The sequence below is a fragment of the Oryx dammah genome, unplaced genomic scaffold, assembly GCF_014754425.2.
Source record: "Oryx dammah isolate SB20612 unplaced genomic scaffold, SCBI_Odam_1.1 HiC_scaffold_27, whole genome shotgun sequence".
NCBI classification, from domain to species: domain Eukaryota; kingdom Metazoa; phylum Chordata; class Mammalia; order Artiodactyla; family Bovidae; genus Oryx; species Oryx dammah.
In genome coordinates, this window is record NW_024070211.1 from 107,643,637 (window position 1) to 107,667,953 (window position 24,317).

The 24,317-nt window shown below is 39.5% G+C and overlaps 1 long non-coding RNA gene and 1 pseudogene across 7 annotated transcripts in view; one reads left to right on the forward strand and one right to left on the reverse strand.

Annotated features, from left to right (window-relative positions):
• The window catches only part of LOC120854883, a 95,947-nt gene that overhangs the window by 17,563 nt on the left and 54,067 nt on the right, over positions 1 to 24,317 (forward strand). For 4 of the 7 annotated variants that reach the window (XR_005719092.1, XR_005719094.1, XR_005719096.1 and 1 more), the window contains exons 2-3: positions 17,585 to 17,812; positions 21,205 to 21,264. This is a non-coding gene — a long non-coding RNA (uncharacterized LOC120854883). The remainder of the gene's footprint in view (positions 1 to 17,584; positions 17,813 to 21,204; positions 21,265 to 24,317) is intronic. The other 3 variants (XR_005719093.1, XR_005719099.1, XR_005719098.1) reach the window with 1 other exon arrangement.
• LOC120854880 lies at positions 9,065 to 10,739 on the reverse strand (annotated as a pseudogene).

Here is a 24,317-nt window from a genome sequence, read left to right on the forward strand (position 1 = left end):
CTCTAGGTTCTGTGGGCCAAATATTTTAGTTTTCTAAGAGATTCTGATACTTGAATTTTTATATGACATTTTGCAATTGTTAACTCTGTGTAGGCCTCATAAAATATGTATTTGCCAGGCAAATGCAGCCTGTGGGCAGTGTTTTCTTCAGGGGTCATCCATGTCAACACAGACACTTGGAGTTTATTGCTGAGGACCCCTGGTAAGGACCAAAATAAGAGGAGAGACAGTGACATTCTGTGCCCACTTGACATTTTTTCCTAAGATTGACTCTGGTTATGAGATAAAAAGGTTTTATCAGCTAGGTCAGCTTTATCTCAGTCTAGCAGTAGATTTGATACAAAAACCTAATCAATATAGTACTTGCCTTAAGAACTCACTGAGAAATGGAATATAGAAATTTAACAAGAGAAAGGAGTATAATACACTTACAACAAAATTATAGGTTTTTACTCTGAGTATCACCTCAGCCCCAAATTATACTGTGAGAAGCTGAAATTAATGGTTTGAGAAACTGCATTTTGCTTTGCCTAGTTTTGTTTTTAGACTATTCTTCTCCTTCAGTGATTGTGTAATTGCCCAAACCATTGTGGAAATAGCCACATCTTTAAAAAAAAGAAAAAAAAAAAGAAGCTAAAATCAAACTAAAAAACAAAAACCACACACTGCAAGTGCTTTCATGACACCCTCTTCAAACTGGAGATATAACGAGGCTTCAAGAAACTTCATTTCAGCCTCAGAAGCTGACAAATGAAGGATTTAATCATAGAGAAGTTCTGCCTGAGATGTATAACACAAATCCTGGGAGTTTGTTATGGAGATTGTTTCAGAGAAATGGTTTTAATTTCTTAAGAGGCTTTATAATGACAGCTTGTGTCTCCACATCAACTGGTAAAAGGACAACAAAAACTCAAAAGGGATTCTAGTAAAATCCACACTAAAAACACTAATGAGACAGTTAAATTACCTATTGAAGGAGCTGAAAAGCAAAATTGACAGGTTTTTAGTCAAAGGAATGTTCATGTCTCCCAAGTAAACAAAGACTAGGGAGTGAATAAAAGGAAGGAAAAGAACACCCTGTTCCTCTGGGAGCTGCTGTTGCTGCTGCTGCTAAGTCGCTTCAGTCGTGTCCGACCCTGTGCAACCCCATAGATGGCAGCCCGCCAGGCTCCCCCATCCCTGGGATTCTCCAGGCAAGAATACTGGAGTGGGTTGCCATTGGGAGCTATTCTGTGAGGAATTCTTAGCAGCTACAGAAATTCATAGGTAAAAGAAATCTACATGCACTGGGCTTTGAGGCCAGAGGGAACCCTAGGAATAAGCCAGAGGGCAGGCAGAGGAAAGCCTGGAGGGAGAGAGAGAGACAAATAGAGAACAGTGATTGAGTTTCCTTTCCAAAGTCTTAAGGACTCTACTAATATAAAACCAAATACTTTCTAGAACTCTATTCAGAATGCTGGGGGTGTAAGACAGGTAATAAGGAGACCTATCATTAACTGTTGCCAGGATTTTAGTGTCAAATTACTAGACAATGGACTTAAAATTTTTTCATTTTTAGAAAAAATAATCATAAATTTAGAGATTAATGTAAATAATAAGAAAATATAGAAAAGCACAAAGAGGAAAATTAAAGAAGAAAACTTGACACTAAACTATTTAGTGTCAAATTATTAGATAATGGACTTTAAATTTTTTCATTTTTAGAAAAAATAGTCATGTATTTAGAGATTATAAAATAAAATGTAAATAATAAGAAAATATAGAAAAGCACAAAGAAGAAAACTAAACCTATTACTACTACTACCTAGATATAATAACTTATTTTTTATACACATTGTCCAGTCTTCATATAACTATATGTATAGATATACAGGAATGATTAAAGAAACATGGGAATTAATATTTATGTTAAGATCAGACTACACAATCTATTTGGTAATTTGTTTTATCAGAAAATATAAAGCATATAAAATACATTTTAAACATTTTATTAAGTCAACTAGTATTTTTATTCAATATGATTTTAATATACAGTTCAGTTCAGTCACTCAGTTGTGTCCAATTCTTTGTGACCCCATGGACTGCAGCATGCCAGGCTTCCCTGTCCATCACCAACTCCCAGAGCTTGCTCAAACTCATGTCCATCAAGTTGGTGATACCATTCAACCATCTCATCCTCTATCATCCCCTTCTTCTCCTGCCTTCAATCTTTCCCAGTAGCAGGGTCTTTTCCAAGGAGTCAGTTCTTCACATCAGGTAGCAAAAGTATTTGGAGTTTCAGCTTCAGCATCAGTCCTCCAATGAATATTCAGGACTGATTTCCTTTAGGATGGACTGGTTGGATCTCCCTGCAGTCCAGGGGACTCTCAAGAGTCTTCTCCAACACCACAATTCAAAAGCATCAATTCTTCAGCACTCGGCTTTCTTTATGGTCTAACTCTCACACCCATACATGACTTTCCATTGTTTCCCCATCTATGTGTCATGAAGTGATGGGACTGGATGCCATGATCTTGGTTTCTTAAATGCTAAGTTTTAGGCAAGCTTTTTCACTCTCCACTTTCACTTTCATCAAGAGGCTTTTTAGCTTCTCTTCACTTTCTGCCATAAGGGTGGTGTCATCTGCATATTTGAGGTTATTGATATTTCTCCCTGCAATCTTGATTCCACTTTGTGCTTCATCCAGCCCAGCATTTCACATGATGTACTCTGCATAGAAGTTAAATAAGCGGGGTGACAATATACAGCCTTGTCTTACTCCTTTCCCAGTTTGGAACCAGTCTGTTGTTCCATGTCCAGTTCTAACTGTTGCTTCTTGACCTGCATACAGATTTCTCAGGAGACAGGTAAGGTAGTCTGGTATTCCCATCTCTTGAAGAATTTTCCACAGTTTGTTGTGATCCACACATCAAAGGCTTTGGCATAGTCAATAAAGAAAAAGTAGATGTTTTTCTGGAACTCTCTTGCTTTTTCCATGATCCAGCGGATGTTGGGAATTTGATCTCTGGTTCCTCTGCCTTTTCTAAATCCAGCTTGAACATCTGGAAATTCTCGGTTCACGTACTGTTGAAGCCTACCTTGGAGAATTTTGAGCATTACTTTACTAGCATGTGAGATGAGTGCAATTGTGTGGTAGTTTGAACGTTTTTTGGCATTGCCTTTCTTTGAGATTGGAAAGAAAACTGACCTTTTCCAGTCATGTGGCCACTGCCAAGTTTTCCAAATTTGCTGGCATATTGAGTGCAGCACTTTCACAGCATCATCTTTTAGGATTTGAAATAGCTCCACTGGAATTACATCACTTCCACTAGTTTTGTTCATAGTGATGCTTCCTAAGGCCCACTTGACTTCACACTCCAAGATGTCTGGCTCTAGGTGAGTGATCACATCATTGTGGTTATCTGGGTCATTAAGATCTTTTTTGTGTAGTTCTTCTGTGTATTCTTGCCACCTCTTTTTAATATCTTCTGCTTCTGTTAAGTCCATACCATTTCTGTCTCTTACTGTGCCCATCTTTGCGTTAAATGTTCCCTTAGTATCTCTAATTTTCTTGAGGAAATCTCTGGTCTTTCCATTCTATTGTTTTCCTCTGTTTCTTTGATCTTTTAGGAAGTCTTTCTTATCTCTCCTTGCTATTCTTTGGAACTCTGCATTCAGATGGATATGTTTTTCCTTTTCTCCTGTGCCTTTTGCTTCTCTTCTTTCCTCAGCTATTTGTAAGACCTCCTCAGACAACCATTTTGCCTTTTTGAATTTCTTTTTCTTGGGGATAATCTTGATCACTGCCTCCTGTACAATGTCAGGAACCTCTATCCATAGTTCTTCAGGCACTCAATCTATCAGATGTAATATGTTATTACATATTTTGAGCATGGAATAATTTACTTAACCTCCTCATTTAATGATTATTCTTACACATGAATCTTTGTAAATAACTCAGATTTTTTTTTTTTTTTTTTGGATGAATCATTGAATTGGAGTTGCTAAACCTATCTCGATGCTGATGATTCAAGAGATACTTCGTTTAAAAAAAAAATGCAGATGGATTGAAAATGAAAGAAGAGTTTTGGGTACCAGAGGAGAGCAAACAAAAGAAAAGCAGAGGTCACAATCTCAGTATCAGAAAAGGTATCATTCTAACCAAAAGCAATAAACAGGACACAAACCAGACAGGTATTTATAATATTAAAGGTACATACTAGGATTGTAATATGTGCGAATATCTATTGAAGAACCTAAGCCACTCCATTTTGTTAAAGAAGACTTCATTTTGTAAAAATTCCCAGAAAAGAGCTTTTGGGAAATCCCTTAACCTCACCCCACCACCCGCGGACCAATCAGAACCCGTGGCCAGCCCAGGAAATAGAAACCAATCAGAACCCAACACCTAACCCGTTTTTCAAATTTTTCGCGTGAGAATACCCTATATAAGCAATGTAACCCAGAGCTCGGGGCTCCTCCCTATTGCCGTTGCGTAGGTGATGGTGGGAGCCCCAGCTCGAGCTTGGTAATAAAACTCTCTTGCTTTTGCATCGGATGTCGGCTCCCTGGTGGTCATTGGGAGATTTCGCAACTTGGGCTTAACACTATGAAGCAAGTAACTTTGCAGCAATATTCATAAATCATAGACTTCTGGAGTTAAAGAAGATAAAGGTAGAAATATATTAATAGAGAAAACTTTACTGTATTTCTCTCAGGCAATGACTGAACAAGTGAATAAAGCAATAAAAATGGGTATCAAATGCTGTATTTAGGAAACAGAGCATTTCTACTTTTCAAGAATCTGTATTATGGTCATAAAAATTTATTAAGTCCCACACACAAAAAAAATGCTTTTTATGTTCTAAAGATTTTAGAAATAGTGTAACTGACTGTAATGTGTTAAAACTTGGAACAAACAGAAAAACCAGAAAACTACATGGAAATTCCAACACTTTCTTTTAACCAACTCTTGGGAAAAGGGAAACTCCAAAATATGTTTTATGGTATCTGGGGGAAGAATAATAAAAAGTACTACGTGTCAGAATTCATGTGATTGGATAAAGCAGCACTCAGAAGAAAATACAAGGACTTCAGTAGTTATTAATAAAAGTAGAATAAAAACAAATCCACTAAATATCCAACAGAAGAATTTAGAAAAGGAGCAACAAGATAAAATAAATCAAAGGAAAGCAGAACAAAACAATAAATATAGAAAGTAGTAAGTTAAACAAACAATACAAATATAAAATCCAGTTTGGGGAACTAAAAAGTAGGTATGCTCATAACAAATGTAATCAAAAATAGAATGCACAAATACAGACAATATGGAATAAGTGGGAAGGAGTTATATTTACAGAAATAATTACAGGCATCATAAAACACAGTATTAATTACAGTCAACTAAATTAAAAAATCCAAATAAACCAAATACTTTGCTAAGTAAATATAAGTTTTATATCAAAACAAATTCAAGTACAGATAAAATATATAAACACATCAATTAAATAGAAATAGAAAAAATTTTCAAAGACCCATCCCTAGCTTACTCCCAAAAAGACCAAAATCAAATGGTTTTGTGATGGATTTCTAATAAATTTTGACAAAACAGTTCTATAGTACCAGAAAAGAAAAACTTTAGTGGTTTCTTTTATGATGCAGGGATTAATACCAACATGTAACAAAAATTTCCAAAAATAAAAATTTTATAAGGCAATCTCTCCTATGATTATCAATGCAAAATACTTTCAAATAAAATAGTAGCAGACCTAATCACCATTTTATAAGAAAATGAATACTAACTAAGATTTTTCCAGTAATGTAGGTATTTTCAATATTAGGAAAGCTATTTAAGTAATTTGTAATAGAACCACGTGTATGCATGCTAAGTTGCTTCAGTTGTGTCCAGCTCTTTGCATCTCTGTGGACTGTAGCCCACCAGGCTCCTCTGTCCATGGGATTTTCCAGGCTAGAATACTGGAGTGGGGTGCCAGGGGATCTTCCTGGCCCAGGGATGGAACTGGTGTCTCTTATGTCTCTTGCATTGTAAGGTGGGTTCTTTACCACTAGTGCCACCTGGGAAGCCCCATAGTAATAGATCTGCTGCTGCTGCTGGGGCTAAGTCGCTTCAGTCGTGTCCGACTCTGTGTGACCCCAGAGACGGCAGCCCACCAGGCTCCCCCGTCCCTGGGATTCTCCAGGCAAGAACACTGGAGTGGGTTGCCATTTCCTTCTCCAGTGCGTGAAAGTGAAGTCACTCAGTCATGTCCCACTCTTAGCAACCCCATGGACTGCAGCCTACCAGGCTCCTCCGCCCGTGGGATTTTCCAGGCAAGAGTACTGGAGTGGGGTGCCATCGCCTTCTCCGAATAATAGATCTAAGAGTAGCTAGATCATATAAACACCTCTAGCCTTTCTGGAAATGCATTTGTTAAGTTTCAAAGTCCATTTGTGATGCTGAAGAATCTTAATCAACTAGAAATAGATGGCTGTTTCCTTAACTAGTTAAAATATGTCTATCACTAGGCCATCAGAAATTCTAAAATCATCCTAATTAAATTTAGAGATATTTAAAAAAAAAATAAATAAATAAATTTAGAGATAAAACAAATGTTTTCATTATCATCACTATAATTTAAATTTTTTGCATATATTAAAAATTAGAGATGAAAAATAAATCATATATATATATATATATATAAACTAGGCAGTAAGGGATTAAACTAAATATACATGATATAATTTATACCTGACATATATAAGAGAATAAACTGAAAATTGCCTACAAACAATGAGGATTTCAATAAGATTTCTGACCATAAAATTAATATACAGAAATTAATAGTCTTCAGATTATAAATAAGAACTAGGTAGAAAATATAATGGAAGTAAAGATCCCATTTATAATTTAAATTGAAAATTAAAATTAAACACAAAAATGATAGCTGTAAATAATTAGAAGTGACATTAACAATATATAAAATCTCTATAAGTAAAACTTAAAAATCCTTTAAGAGGAGCAAGTAAAATTTTTTGAACTAATAGAAAAATATAACTTGTTTTTGGATAGATCATTCAACATCAAAAATAAAGGTATCAATCAATTTTCAATAAGTCAACTAATAACTTAATAATGATTTTTTAAATTGTAGCATAGTTAATTTACAATGTTATGTTAGTTTCAGGTGTACAGCAAAGTGATTTGGTTATACATATTTATGTATATATCTATTTTCTTAATTTTAAAATTCTATTTCATTTAGTTTATTACAAAATATTGTACATAATTCCATACAATGAATTTTTGTTCTTTAGTTTGTATATGGTAGTGTGCATCTGTTAATTCCCCACTCTTAATTTATCCTTCTCTTGCATTCCCCTTTGGTAGCTATTAATTTGTGTACTGTGCCTGTGATCCTGTTTCTCTTTTGTAAATAAGTTCATTTGTACTATTTTTTTAGATTCCATGTATAAGTGAAACCATATAGTATCTGTCTTTGTGTCCTTCACTTAGTATGATAATCTCTAGCTCCATCCATGCTGCTACAAATGGGATTATTTTATTCTTTTTTATGGCTGAGTAGAATTCAGTTATATATATGTACCACATTTTCTTTATCCATTCCTCTGCTGATAGATACGTAGGTCACTTCCATGTCTTGGCTATTGTAAATAACACCCTCATGAACATTGGGGGTGCTTGTATCTTTTCAAACTAGATCTTTTGTCTTTTCTGGATATATGCCCAGAAGTCAGATTGCTGGGTCATGTAGTAATTCCATTTTTAGTTTTTTAAGGAACCTCCATACTGTTTTCCAAAGTGCTTGCACCAAAGCAATTGTACCAATTTACATTTCCACCAACAGTGTAGGAGAGCTCCCTTTTCCTTTTCTCCACACCCTCGCCAACATTTATTATTTATAGACATTCTGAGATGACCATTCTGATAGATGTGAGGTGGTATATGATTGTAGCACTGATTTGCATTTCTTTTAATAATTACTATGTTGAGCATCTTTTTATGTGCCTATTGGCTATCTATATGTCTTCTTTGGAGAAATGTCTGTTTAGGTCTTATGCCTATTTTTTGATTGTGCTGTTTATTTTTTTGTTATTTAGTTGTATGAGCTATTTGTATATTTTGGAAATTATTCCTGTGTTGGTCACACCATTTGCAAATATTTTCTGTGAGTCCATTGGTGGTGCTTTCATTTGTTTATGGTTTCCTTTGCTGTGCAAAAACTTGTAAGTTTTGATTAATTCCCATTTGTTTATTTTTCTTTTATTTCTATTGCCTTGGGAGACTGACATAAGAAAACATTGCTACAATTTATATCAGAGAATGTTTTGCCTATGTTCTCTTCTAGAAGTTTTATGGTGTTGTGTCTAATAGTTAAGTCTTTTTTTTTTAATGTAAAACAAAATATATTTATTTTTAGAAGATTTAAATTGAAGAATAGGCAGTAGATGGCCAAGGTTCAGGTACTCTGATAAAGAAGGTCATAGGAGCATTGATACCTGAGATTCACCTAGTCTGGAATTATGCCATAGACTGTTTGAGTTAGAGCACTGTTCTGAATTTAGCATGCATCAGAATCCCCTGGAGGCCATTTTAAAACGGACTGCTAGGCCCCACGCCCCACCCCCAGTTTCTGATTTTGGTCTTAAATGTCCCATTTCTGGTAACTTCCCAGATGATGCTGATGCTTCTGTTCCAGAGACCACACTTTGAGAACCACTGAACTGAAATACAGGTTAGGCAGGAATAAAATTTCTTAAGAGAAATAATATTATGTTTTAAGATACTGTGAAGAATGTGGAGGCGAAGCAAACCCTTACCAGGGCTATTATGCATAGAATGTGCACCTGACCCAAACCCATGTCCTTTGAGTAAATCACTAAGGAAAGACACACTGCATTAAAGTACAATACAAACAGGGCCTGGCTTCATACCTCGTTATTAGGTGTGGTGTGTACACAGAACTTTAGTAAACATCATGTGGCTTTAAATCTCTCTTCGGAACTGAAGTGACTATTTGTGATGATTTTCTTACTTGAAATGATGACAAGCAGGCTTACAACAGAGTGAAAATTAAAAACTCTTTATCTAAGCCACCATCTAAAGTAAGATTCTTACTAACTATGTGTTGCCCACTTTCTTCAGTGAACCTGATGTTCTCTAATGAGCTCCCCAGTGGGAGGCACGTTTCATACCAACATTGACTGGTTGCCAAGGAGACTCCACTGTCATTCTGGACAAGCTCCTGTTTCCTCTCGCCCTTTCTGATAAAAAGGAAGGGAACTCATGGTGCAAGTTCAAAGGCAAATGCTTGGGAAGTAGAGGCTGGAGATCCAGCCTACTGAGTTCTCTGTTTCATCCATCAGTAGCAAAAGTAGGTGAGTTCAAATGATACAACTTGCGGCTCAAAGGGATATCAGTGTCCAAAAACAGAATATGCTTCCTTGCGTAAATCCGAGGGGAAGGCCGATGGGAATTAGCAGGTCCAAATAATCTATTCCTGGCTTCGTCGGAGTCAGAAAGTTTCACTAGTAAGACAAACTGCTATTCTGAACAAACCCATCCTTTATAGATGGTAGCCCCCAGTCGAGATAAAGATAGTCCTTCACACAGAGTTCCAAAATTGTGAACTTCAGAAACTATTTGTTGTTTTTCTTCCAGTACTGTGCCATTGATTCTTGCATAAAATTCTGGAATGCTGGTTCTTCGCGGCTTTCCTCTGTAACTCTGTGGTCAATATCATCAGTATCACTGTCTGCTTCCTCATCCTCTTCATCCAAAGTTCCCTGAGTCAGGATCAAATCAGCAGGGTCCAGCACAGGAGATGAGCTGCCTGTGGCAGTTCCTGTGTCCAAGGCTACAGAGTCATATCTTTCTGGAGGCGTTCCAGTTGTTCTTTCTGCTGCTGGTTCTGTGCACTGGCCAGTGATTTCTTCAGACGTTCATATTCAGGACGATACTCTCTTTCATATTCTTCTGTGGCACTGGCAACTTGCACAAAGAGTTCATCTAAAGCTGTACCCGGGACAGCAGACACACCCACCACCCTGAGTGAGCTGTAAAACTCATCTAACACCAGGCTCATTGAACGAGCCAGGTTACTGACGTATGTAGTTTCTTGATTCAAAGCATCTTAGAAAGCCTCAAAGTCCTGCATCCATTCCACTGCAAAGCTGTGGTCAATGATGTCAGTTTTATTCATGACCACAATAAAAGGCAGCTTGGTTTTGTGTAAGATGCTGCAGGCATAGAGCATATTGGACATGAAGGTCACTGGGTTGGTACTTCGAGATGTGTCCACTACATAAATGACAATCTTTGGAAACGAGGCTGCCAGGGCCTCAGTGATAATTGTCCCAGAAGCTGACCATGTGAATACCTCAATCTGTCCAGGTGTGTCAATCAAGACATACTTAGACATGTTCTGAGCCTGATCAAATCTGGTAGCAAAGAGATTGAGTGAGGTCACTATGCCACCATTAGGTCCAAGTCCATACTGTTTCATGACTTCTTTATACTTCACAGTGTCACGAATGTCAATATTGGCAGGAAAGGGAACTTCATGCACAGCTGGGTCCAGGTTGATCACATAAGGTGGACACCCTTGACCTCGCAGATATCCTGTGAGCCTCTGTACAAAGGTGGTTTGCCTGGACCCCGTCATTCCCAACACCAACAGACACGCTGGGGGCCGGGGACCCCCTGAAGCTTGAGATTCCGTGGCAGCTGTGGGCGTGGCCATCTTGTTCCTCTATAGTTAAGTCTTTAAGCCATTTTGAGTTTATTTTTATGTATGATGTGAGGGTGTTTTCTAACACATTTGGCTGTTCAGCTTTCCCAACACCACTTGTTCAAGAGATTGTCATTTCCCCATTATATATTCTTGCCTCCTTTAACTGCAGATGTGTGGGTTTATTTCTGGGTTCTCTATTCTGTTCCATTGATCTATATGTCTGTTTTGGTGCCAATACCATGCTGTTTTGATTACTGTAGCTTTATTGTTTGAAGTCTGGAAGGGTGATGCCTCTAGCTTTGTTCTTTTTCCACAGGATTGCTTTGGCAGTTCTGGGTCTTTTGTGGTTCTGTATAAACTTTAGGCTTATATATTCTAGTTGTGTGGAAAATGTCATGGTAATTTGATAGGAACCACATTAAATCTGTAGATTGCTTTGGGTAGTATGTCAGTTTTAACTGTATTAAATCTTCTAATCCAAGAGCATGGGATATATTTCCATTTCCTTAAATAACCTTCAGTTTCCTTTATCAGTGTTTTATAGTTCTCAGCATGTAAGTCTTTCACCTCATTGGTTAGGTTTATTCCTAGTATTTTATTTGTTTTAATGTGATTTTAAAAGGGTTTTTTTTATGTTCTCTTTCTGTATCTTATTGTTAGTATAGAGAAATTCTACAAATTTCTATATATTAATCTTGTATCTTGCTACCATGCTGAATTTACTAATCAGTTCTAATAATTTTCTGTGTATGGAGTCTTTAGGGTTTTCTACATAGAGTACTGGTCATCTCATAAAATGGAAAATTTACCTCTTCCCTCCCAATTTGGATACTTTTTTTTCTTGTCTGATTACTATGGCTTGGACTTCTCATACTTTGTTAAATAGAGGTGGTGAAATGCCATCCTTGTCTTGTTCTAGATTTTTAGTGAAAAGGCTCTCAGCTTTTCACCATTGTGTATTATGTTGGCTATGATTTGCCCTAAGTACTTTTATTATGTTGATATATGTTTCCTCTACTCTCACTTTGGTAAGAGTTCTTATCATGAATGGATGTTGAATTTTATCAAGTGCTTTTTCTGCTTCTGTTGAAATGATCACATGGTTTTTGTCTTTTGCTGCTCTATATCACATAGATTTGCATATGTTGAACCATCCTGTGACCCTGGAGTAAATCTAACTTCATCATGGCATATGATCCTTTTTATGTGTTGTTAAATTCAGTTTACTAATATTTTGTTGAGAATTTTTGCATCTGTATGCATCAGTGATGTTGTTGTTCAGTTGCCCAGTCACGTCTGACTCTTTGAGACGCCATGGACTGCAGCATCCTAAGCCGCCCTGTCCCTCAGCATCTCCCAAAGTTTGCCCAAGTTCATGTCCATTGCATCAGTGGTGCAATCCAGCTATCTCATCCCCTGATACCCTCTTCTCCTTCTGCCCTCAGTTTTTCCCAGTATCAGGGACTTTTCCAATTGAGTTGGCTATTTGCATCAGATAACCAAAATACTGGAGCTTCAGCTTCAGCATCAGTTCTTCCAATGAGTATTCAGGGTTGATTTCCCTTAAGATTAACTGGTTTAATCTTCTTGCTGTCCAAGGGACTTTCAGGAGTCTTATCCAGCACTGCAGTTCAAAGGCATCAATTCTTTGACATTCTGCCTTCTTTATGTTCCAGCTCTCACAACCATATGTGACCGCTGGGAAGACCATAGCCTTGACTATATGACCTTTGTTGGCAGAGTAATGTTTCTGCTTTTCAACACACTGTCTAGGTTTGTCATAGCTTTCCTGCCAAGAAGTAATTGTCTTCTGATTTCATGGCTCTAGTCACCATCTGTGGTGATTTTAGAGCCCAAAAAGAGGAAATCTGTCACTAGTTCCACATTTTCCCCTTCTATTTGCCATGAAATAATGGGACTGGAAGCTGTAATCTTACTTTTTAAAAAATATTTAGTGATATGGACCTGTAATTTTCTTTTTTGGTGTATCTTTGTCTGGTTTTGTTATCAGGGTTTTGGTAGCTTCATACAATGACTTTAAGAGTGTTCCTTCCTCTTTAATCTTTTTCAAGAGATTGAGAGTATGTTTGGGTTTTTTTATGTTTGGTAGAATTGCCCAGTCCTGGATTTTTGTTTGCATGGAGGTTTGTTGTGTTTTTTTTCTTCCAGCTTGAAACACCAAATATTAATTATTTCATTATTTCTGTGGGTCATGAATTCAGTAGCAGCTTAGCTGATTTGGTGTGATTCAAAGTCTCTCATGGAGTTACTGGATGCATGCATGCTCATAAAGCCACCAGCACATAAATCCACGGGCGCTGCATCTCCTGAACTCACAGGCTCAGGAACGTGTACAAAGTCCTGGTCCCAAACTCTGCCAGAGGGACAACCCAACAGAGCTGCCTCCCTGGGCCCACAGTGGATTGCTGGTAACTGGCTCAGGTTTTACCCCTACCTCTGTGTGTTCGTGCCCACAAAGTTAATAGAACCCACTGTGGCTGCAGCCTTGCCCACTGACAATGAGTCTGCTATGACAGATCCAGGCTCCTTCTTCCCCATGTTGACAGTGGGGTTCCTATGGAGGATCAGTGCTTTTTATGTCAGGTAATTTTTTTTTTTTTTTGGCAGCACATCTTTCAAACAGCAACATTTTTGAGCAGTATATTCAAGACCTTTGCTGGGTACCATGAAATATACCAAAAGATATAAAATTGGGTCATTGCACTCCAGGCAGCTGAAAGGACATGGTATGTTGCAACAGAAAGAGAATGGGCCTCAGAGTCCTATTCCCTGGTTAAAATCCCTGCTTAGATTCATGTTAGCAGCTTCCTTAGCCAATTTACTTAAATTCTCAGAGACTCAATTGCTTTATCTCTAAAGCCCAGAGAAAATACCTAATTCTCAACATATTATTAAAATATGACTTTAAAACACCTATTTTAGTATCTAGATTCTAACACCTGCACAATGTGTTTTTTAAAAAAAAGTTGGCAAGAAAATCATATCCCATGAAATATAGGCAGGAAATGCTTAGTGCTAAATTGATAACATAGATGCTCATTACTGTAGAATTCAGAGGAAGGAGATCATTTCTAGGAGAATGTGGTCATAGCATATTGATTGAAGAAACAAGAACCAAAGCTGAATCCTGAAAGGGTAGTAGTTTGTGGAGAGAAGGGCATCACCACAGGAAAGGAGAGCCATGATGTGGACACAAGTGTGAGCTGAAAATGTTTGGATATAGGCAGAACTGACTTGGAGTAGAGGACAGAAAATGGGAAAGGCCAATTATGGTCAAATTAAAATGGATGGAGGAGCCTGGTGGGCTGTAGTCCACGGGGTTGCTAAGAGTCAGACACAACTGAGCGACTTCACTTTCACTTTTCACTTTCATGCACTGGAGAAGGAAATGGCAACCCACTCCAGTATTCTTGCCTGGAGAATCCCAGGGATGGAGGAGCCTGGTGGGCTGCCATCTATGGGGTCGCACAGAGTCAGACATGACTAAAGCGACTTAGCAGCAGCAGAGAGGGCATTAAATGCCAGGCTAATGAGTTTGGATTTTTCTCATAGGAAGCCTCTTTAGATTTACGAACAGGGTTATAATGTGATGGAAGTAGTGTTTTGGATTGATGACATTTTGGCAGCCAGCCATATGGACTGGGTCTGCAAGAAAGGCAAGAAGATCAGAGACTGTCTTAAACTGTAGGATAAACGTTAGCTAATAAGGACATCTTCTAGGGTGCTGACATTGGAAAGAGAATGGAACAGAAGAGAAAGTTGTGTTCATCATGAAAGTAAGAACTGAAAAGACTTAATTTTGCGTAGATAATGCTAAATGGTGACAAGAAGGAAGCCTTCAGAGATGACATCCACATTTTTAAGCCCAGTGATTAGACAAGTAATAGCACCATTTGAACAAGAGCAGAGATGGAGAGCAGAGAAGAACAATGCTCTAGCAACTTGGAGGAAATATGATTCATTTATATTAACATACTGCATTTAAAATAGAGATGATACAATCTAGTGGAAAAGTTCTCCATTCAGTTGGAAATTCAATCCTGGTGCCAGGAGGGATGATGAGACTGAAGCTATAGAACTAAGATTCATTGGCAGCTAACACAGTTGAAGACATGGGGTGAGAGACTTTCTATTGATAGTGGAAAAGTCTCAATGACTAAAACTTGGCATGTTCATAATTATTAAGAGCAGAAAAATGGAGCTAGTGAAGAGAATAAAGAAAGGAATGGATAAGAACTAAATAATATGGTGCTTTGAAAGCCAAATGAGAGAAGAGGGTCAAAAAGAAGATGAGAACAGAAGATGAACCATGTCAGATACTGCAGAAAGGTTGATGAGAATGAGAAATTGATAATGTCAGTGGGTTCAGTTCTTATGAGATCAGTGCTCTTCCTGCATATGGGTTCAGAATGCTGAGAGGGCTGACTGCAGAACAAAAAATAAGTACAAGATAGTGGTGGAAACTGAGGGTCCTGAGAGCAGACCACCTGGATTTCAACTGAGTCTCCAGGCTTGCTGTGTGATCTTGTGCAAGTTGTTTAACTCCTTTATGCCTCCTGTCTCCATCTTTAGAATGGAGATAATAATGATAAAAATAGCAGCTAACTCTTGAGGTTTTTGTGAGGCTAACAGTCAATGTATATACATTGCCTAAGACAGTACAGGCACAGAGTAGGCACTCAAATGCTATTTATCATTGAAACCGTGAGTAGTCATTCGTCAAATCCATTTCACCTGCTTTTACTAATCAATGTCATCTACAGTAGACTTGCATGTCCTCCAGGTGGAAAATAGACTAAACAATAAGATATTTGCCTGAGTTGTTTTCCAGGAACTTGGAGTCAGCTGTGTCTGGTTCCAACTGAACTGGGTAAGACTGGATAAGACCACTGACCCTTCAGCTGGGCATGCATGAGTGTATGCTTAGTGATATTTGGATGTTAGAGAGCCAAAAACTCCACCCTCAGATTGTGCTAAATGCTGCCTTTATATTTTTTTCTTTTAAACATCCAGAGGCTTGTAGCTTAGGTAAGCCTGTGCACAACAATGATGACTGAACATTTTCCTAATCACCTTTTCGCACACCCCAGACCACCCTGATTCTTTATTTTTTATCCCATAAGTGTCCCATGCCGCTTGATTTCTAGGAGACAGAGCTGAAACTGTCTCCCATCTCCTTGCTTGGCTTGCCTTGTGAATAAACCCCCTCTGCCACAGAGCTTGGTATCTTAGCATTTTAGCTTGCTGTACATCAGGCAAAATGAACCTGGTTGCATAACATCATTTCTTGTTATTAGCAAGCATTACTGTTACAGGAAGCGGAGACTGGGTGGCATTTGGTTGAGTCTTGGTAGGGAAAGCAGAAGTATAGTAGCAGGAGAGCTTGGGAGAGCTTCCCAGGCACAGGTGTGTGCATGTCTGCAGGCAGGTGGGAAGGGGAGCCAAGGCAGGAGGAGGAAACTGAAGGTACCAGGGAGGAGACAATGTGATGGGGCAGAGTCAGGGAGGGCAAGGAGGAGTATGGATTTCAGGATCCAGGTTGACTGATTATCCTGGGAAAGACGGGCTAGACACCACCTGAGACCATAAAAAGTCTACTCATATGGAGATGGAATTTTGAAGAGACTACAGGGAGAACAAGAAAACACACAACTGCAAGCTTTTTTTCCCACCCAGCAAAGGAAGCACTGAGGCCTTGGCCAAAAGTGAGAAGAACTGAGTGGATGAAGGTCTCTGCAGGCATTTGCAAAGTTTCGCAACATTCTGTTTTCAAGGTTAAACTTCTCCAGACATTTTTTTTAAACTCCATAGTGGCTCCAAGTAGAAAGTAAAGAACAAAGGGTTAAAAGCAATTAGAAAATATTGTAGGATTAGTCTAGTACCATCCAGCAGTATGGATAAGAGAGCTGGCAGTGGAAACCAGCCCTCAGCCTGGTAAGTCCGCGACCCTTCTGTTGAGAGACAAACCGAGGAGGAAAAGGCTGGCTTCTCAAAGCCTCTTCAAGGTCTTTTTAGATCTGTTTTAAAGAGCTCTTCTTTTTTACCTAGAGTAACATTTGATATTGAGTAGTCTGCCAGGTTTAACTTTTCTTGGGAAACACAGACTGTCAAACCATGTTGCTTTCTCAATTAAAAAAAAAATTTTTTTTCACCAGAGTTTGTATCTCGGGTAAACAGGGGAACTAAGTCTGATGGTTTCGTCCTTGGTTTCCCAAATCATCATTCTGGGGTAGTTGAAAGAGAGCATACAGTCATTTTTCGGACTGGTGCTGGGATAGTCAGATTGGTAGCTGTATGTGCCCACACCTGCTTTCTGCGTTCTCTCTTTGCAATAAATTAAATTAAAAATTAAAATAAATTAAATTTCTTTTGGTGCAACAGCTTCAAATATTAAACCAGAAAGTGTGGAGGAAAGAGTTTGTCCTGCCGGGCTATAAGCCTGTTTGATCCCGAGGGAATATGGGCATTTCAGATGCTATAAACAAGCAGAGGAAAATTCTGATGAAGATAAAGTGCTATGTGCCACAGTTCGTTATTCTGAGCAGCTTTGAGGCTGCCAGGACAATAGACTCACTTCTGTTTTTGCCATCAGGATCGCTCTGGAGATGGCTTATTTGTAAAAGGAGCAGGATCAAGGCTATGCGTTCATTTGTTTTTTTTTTGTTTTTTTTTTTTTCTTCTCTTTTTTTCTGCCATTTCAACTGAATTATAAAAATTAGAAATGAAATTTAGTCCTACTTTCTCTCTTGTAAAAGATGCCACCACACACATTCTGCAGCTAATACCGTGTTCATGAACTTTACCTGTGACTAAATACATTTCATTTCTTACAGCTGAGCTTCAGTAATTGGTTTTTGCAGCCACAAACACATCCAGCAAGGAAGATGTGAGAAGCCCAGGGCTCGCTCTCTCTGCTTTTTGAAATGGCTTTTGCTGCAGATGGGAAATGCCATCCCAGCTCCGAGTTGGCAGGTCTTGAGGTCAAACCTTACAGAGCTGGCACCTAAAAACTCCAAGGCAAGGAGGAGCAGGTGACTTTGGAAGAGTAAATGACCCTGAAGGTAACCAACAGGGACGGGGAAAAGCAAACGACAGTGGGAGGAAAGTGGTAGATAGGGAGTCTGCAGAAATGAGCCTCCCATCTCCAGCACACAGCAGCTCCATGTTCCGTGTTTTTCCAGGTCCCTGCAGTCATGGAGGTCTCCAAGCGCCCACTAGGCCACAAAGTCATATAGCATAACCAAATCCAGGCTAAACTACCATTGGGAACTGAAGGATCATCATGCTGTTTGGAATTTGGCTGTGAAAAGGAAATGTGGGCTCATCCAGTGAATTGATTAGTTAATCCATTCAGAAAAAATTAAGGAGCATTTGCTTTGGCCTTGAAAGCGCTGAATTATACACTTCAACAGTTTGGTTCACTGTGTCCCACATTTCCAAGAGAATTAGATTAGTTGGTATAACCCTGATAGCTACACATAAAATTGACACTAAAATAAGCACCAGGATTCCAGAAATGCATCAATGAGATATGCAGAATAATCATATTTTTTACTTTCTGGACTATTAGCTCTAGAGACAATTATAATGTAAGGAAATTTGCCTTAAATTCCCTCATCCCCTTCCCTTACTCTTTTCTCCTCCATCAACTGAGACATTTACCATCTCTGGCTTTTTCCCTTCTGCCTGACACAACCTGTGTGGGCATCATCACAGCCCAATCTTTCACAGTCTCTACCCCACAAATCACCTTTTAAAAATATTTCCATCTTATATTAATAGCTATGGGTTGAGGAATTATTTTCCCAGTGCTATTTATGTTTTCAAAGCTCCTTAATTATGATAGAAAGTCACATACAGAAGCAAACCCAGGAAGGAGATTTTGGGGGACAGGAGGGTTATTCTCAGGACATTTTGAATCATATAAAGGTCTGAACACCATTATCTGCCTCTCATTCTCACTTTTCATTCTTTTGTTTTCATTAGCCATGGAACCTACTAAAGTCATAGAGCCTCTAAGATAGATGGAGGAGCACAGTCTTTGTAAAACTGTGGGTGATAATTAGTCAAATCCATTTCACCTGCCTTCACTAATCAAGGTTGTTTTAAGACTTGCCTGTCCTCCCAGTGGCACATAAACAATAAGATGTTTGCCTGTGTTATTTTCTAGGAACTTGAAGTCAGCTGTGTCTTGATCAAGATGAACTGGTTAAAAGTGTGATTATTCTGCATATCTCATTGATGCTTTTTTGGAATCTTGGTGCTTATTTTAGCATTAATTTTATGTGTGGATATTAGGGTTATAGCAACACGGACCCTCCATCTGGGCACGCACAAGTGTTTGAGCTCAATGACCTTTGACATCAAAGAACCCCAAACTCTGCCCTTAGAACATGTATGGGCCTATAGCCTGGTTACACCTGCATAGAACCCCCAGCCAATTTACCTTGGGGCAGGCTGATTTTGAGATTTGTTCTCCTGTGTCCTCGCTTGGCTGCCTTGTAAATAGACCCTCTCTTCTCTTGCAAACCTCAGTATCAGAGTGTTGGCTTGCTGTTTGTCAAGCAAAATGCACCTGGTTTGGTTATAGTTGCCTTAGAGAGGCTCATAATCTGGTAGAAAAACAGCTCTTTAAACTATCAATAATTGTGTGATTTAGTAAGTGCTGAAGTAAAGTATGGTCAGGGTTTCATGAAAACTCCAGGAAGGAGATTCTGCCTCTTGCAGGAGGAAAAGATATCAGTGTTGTTAAGACTTGAGTCAGTATTTTTAAAAATTAGAAAATTGGCCTGACTGCTAAGGGCATAAACATGGATTCAGCAAGTAACTCAGGATCATTCTGGAAGAAAAACACCCGGTTGGCCTTTGACCCACTGTGCCAAATTATTTCATCTACTGATAAAACCTAGAGATTTGAGGACCCTGGCTATCAGGCAGCTCTTCAGTGGAGAGAGAGTAGAGGGCTTTGCTGGCGTCCTCAGAGCATAGAGGTTGGGCTGTGAGCACACTGAGGGCTTGGCCCTGGTGAGAGATTCATTTTTGAGTGTGTAGTAGTAACTGAAAGTGGAGTCTGGATGCTCACCACTCAAAAGTCAATAAAGAGGCAAGATTGGTGGAAAGGAAAGTTTGCTTTATTTCAGATGCTAGCATGGGTCTGGGGGGCAGACTCCTGTCCAAAAGCTGACTCCCTTCACACTTTGTCAGTCAGCAAGAGCTTTTATAGATGGGGAGAGGGGTGACATGCAGAAATAGCACAGTCAGCTCAGATAGTCATCTTGAAATTGGTCATCGGTGGTCCGACCAGCATCACCTTGATTGTTGTAAGTACAGTTAATTTTTAGTTCCAGGGTCGGTTTGTTCCTATTTCTTTAAGGCCAGGTCTCAGAATTGTGTAAAATGAAGTAGTTTATGTCATGGCTTTGATTTGGTCATCATGTAGTTAGTTAACTGCTTTCATCTGGTAGGGGTCTCAGAACCCATAAGAAAGCTCACAGGATATAGCTCAGATTATCATCTATAACCCTTGAGGAGGAACTAAAGGTCCTTAACTGTGCTTAGTGACTAAACTATTATTATTTATTCTTGTTGGACTGTTTTCCTTTGTTTGTGCATTTTTTCACTTCTCTGATTAGACTTACTCTCTGGCTAAAGTTTTTTTCACAGACAGAAGGCAGGTGGGAAAACATGGTCAGGGAAAGAACCATAGGGTCCTGCTCTGTTTCACAGTTAGAAGCCCAGTAGCAACCTAGAGCCAGGAATACTTCTCCCAGATGTTCATCAGGCTATAAATGAGAGCTCCTGACTGGATTTAAAACCAATAGTCCAGCACTCCAGGCTCATCAGTTTAAACTTGCCTTCAATTCCATCCTATCTCTGACACAGGAGATCTGATGAATTTGGGCATGTGCTATAAAGGCACAAAAAGAGAATCAAATTGATTTTTTTCTCCACTTCTGTTTGCTTGGGTATTAGGTGCTGTGAATATAATATAAAATCCTCCGTGCCTTTTCTTTTTCTCACATTCTTGGAAACAACTATCCTCCGGAACCCAGGCTTGATCCCTGGATACCATATTTGAGATAGTCGAATGTCACGGTTAAGACCGCATGCAGGCTTTTGGATACAGTTACTGCTGCTGCTAAGTCGCTTCAGTCGTGTCCGACTCTGTGTGACCCCATAGACAAAAGCCCACCAGATTCCCCCGTCCTTGGGATTCTCCAGGCTAGAACACTGGAGTGGGTTGCCATTTCCTTCTCCAATGCAGGAAAGTGAAAAGTGAAAAGGAAGTCGCTCAGTCGTGTCTGACTCTTCACAACCCCATGGACTGCAGCCTACCAGGCTCCTCCACTTCACGTGTATAAGGCACTTAAACGTGTACCTGGTAGATTGTGAATGATCTGTACAGTTGACTTTTATCCTTCCGACTGCTGAGCACACTAATATTTCATTCCAGATTGCAGGAAGGAGGACCTGTGACAAATTCAAAGAACCATCAAGGATATCCTGGACACAGGTAGGGGTAATGACCCCCTTGTTCCCCTCTCAGGACTGGAAAGCAGGGACTTTTGGTGAGCTTATAATGCAGACAGCCTGAGAGGGGCAGTTCTTTTTACTGCTGCCACCTATGAGGTAAGATGTGACCAAGTGTGCCGCCTGTTTCAGATCCCTTGGGGGTGGGTAGGTGGAGAGTGGACTGATACGGCTATGGGGAAAGAAACATGGGATCAGCTTCAGGCAGCTTCGGAAAAGACTTAAAGGGATCCTGCATGTTCTGATATGATCCAGACCAGCAGGCAGGGTTCTGAAAATAAGCCATACTAAGGAATATTCTATGTGCAGAGTTGGCCTGTGCTTTGTGCCATGGTTCTCGGTTGCAGTGTAGGACCTGTGATCCAGGCATGAATACTTTCAATCCATTCTCCTCTTCTTCTCCACTGACTTAATCCTGACTTATTATTCTCCTAGAGTGTTCAGTTCAGTCACTCAGTCGTGTCCGACTCTTTGCGACCCCATGAATCGCAGCACGCCAGGCCTCCCTGTCCATCACCAACTCCCGGAGTCCATTCAGACTCTTAGGACACCTTATATCTGCCTGGCTGTCCCATTGCTAGCCCCTCTGCTTCCAGTCCACTTGTCCAGGGTTGTGAGATGGATCTTTCTGGGCATTGTTCTGATCACATCCATTTCCTACTAAAAACCTTCCATTTCTTCATGGACTTATTTACCTACTGGGCCAACAAGTATCCTAAGTGAGCAAAGTGGACCAGACAAGATGAAAGAGGCACGCTTCAGATCTGAAAGCTTGGAAACATTCCTAACTTCCATAAGGAGAGGCACTTCCTCCCATTTATTTTGATAGTGGAGGCTTTCTAAATCTACAGTTTATATCCCACTTTTAGTTCACACTTTGTATGAGAAATATCACTTCATTCTTAACTGTTTTAAGAAAAACAACCCTGCCAGTCAAATGATTGTTTTAGGATGTTGGTTAGATGGCATAAATGGAGATCATAGTACAGTGGCTAACTGAAGATGGGAGATTTATTTATAATTCACATGAAGGTATACGTTGGTAGGTGGTCTGGTTATGGAGATTAGCATGTTCTGTTCCATGCAGTTATATTGGGACCCTAGTCTCTCTTGTTCCCAACAGTGGTTCTCAATGTCTTAATCAAGGACTTTTGGGGCATCCCTGAGAGTTTCAAGGGTTTATAATATCAAAATTAATTTTTAATGAGGTACAGTTGATACACAGTATTATATTATTTTCAAGCATACAATGTACTAATTAAAACTTTATATATTCAATTTAAAATAATCATAAAATATTGGCTATATGTCTTGTGCTGTACAATATATGCTTGTAGCTTTTTTGTGCTTAGTATCTTGTACCTCTTAATCCTCTAACCCTATCTTGTGCCTTGTCCCTCCCTCTCCCCATTGGGAACCACTAGTTTCTTCCCTATATCTCAGTCTGTTTTCCTATATATATGTGTGTTTTTCTGATTCTACATATAAGTAATGGCATACAGTATATGTCTTTCTCTGACTTATTTCAATAAGCATAACTTACTCAGTAAGCATGGACTGCCTAGTGCAGGGATTAATAATTAGCCGCCTGTTGCTCTGGCTAAGCCATGAAAAAATCACCATGGGAGAAGAATAAAAGCAAAATATAGCAATACAGCAAAACCCAAATAAAAGTACATTGGGTTGATCAGTTGGGGTTGTTATGCCCTGCTAAGCTAAGGCAAAACATAATGTGGACCTTGGAATGCCAGGTCATTGCAAGTTCAGAGCACTGCTGTGCACACATGAAAATGTTTTCCCAAGGCATATGCGGGTCTATGACCTCCAGCTAGGTGATAGCCCTTGTACAAGAAAACAACAAAGATAGTTTAAAGTAATCAATAGAATGGGAGATGTGACCAGGGACACAGGAGGCTGACTTCAGTGTAACACAACAGATACTTTCTGCTTGCCAAGACGCTAAATGAAAGTGATGTAGTTTCCAGCAACAGGGCTCTTGACCAAGAGGTCTTGAGTCCCCCAGTCCCATCTTTAAAACTTTAATTCTGTCTCTAGTTTCTTTTTCCCAAACTGTGCATCGACCACTTTCAATCCCTACCTGCTGTGCTGGCTGCAGCAGCCTAGGTCCATGCACATTGTTGCAAATGGTAGAATTTCATTCATTTTCGTGACTGAGTAATACTCCATTGTGAGTACTCTTGCCTGGAAAATCCCATGGACGGAGGAGCCTGGTAGGCTGCAGTCCATGGGGTCGTGAAGAGTTGGGCACTACTGAGCAACTTCACTTTCACTTTCATGCATTGGAGAAGGAAATGGCAACCCACTCCAGTATTCTTGCCTGGAGAATCCCAGGGACAGGGGAGCCTAGTGGGCTGCTCTCTATGGGGTCGCACAGAGTCGGACACGACTGAAGCGGCTTAGCAGCAGCAGCAGCAGCATATACCACATCTTAATCCATTCATCTATCAATAGCACTTTGGTTTTTTCTGTATCTTGGCTATTATAAATACACTCCTATGAGCATTGGCGTGCATATATCTTTTTGAATGAGTGTTTTCAAGGTTTTTTTTTGTTGTTGTTGTTTTTAATGCATACTAAGGAGTGTAATTGCTTAAATCAGATGATAGTTGTATTGTTCGTTTTTTGAGGAACTTCTACACTGTTTTCCATAGTGGCTGCACCAATTTATATTCTCACCAACAGTGTAGGAGGATTCCCTTTGCTTTACACCATTTCCAGGATTTGATGATAGCCATTGTAACAGGTCAGAGAAGGCAATGGCACCCCACTCCAGTACTCTTGCCTGGAAAATCCCATGGATGGAGGAGCCTGGTAGGCTGCAGTCCATGGGGTTGCTAAGAGTTGGACATGACTGAGTGACTTCACTTTCACTTTTCACTTTCATGCATTGAAGAAGGAAATGGCAGCCCACTCGAGTGTTCTTGCCTGGAGAATCCCAGGGACGGGGGAGCCTGGTGGGCTGCTGTCTCTGGGGTCAGAGTCAGACACGACTGAAGCTACTTAGCAGCAGCAGCA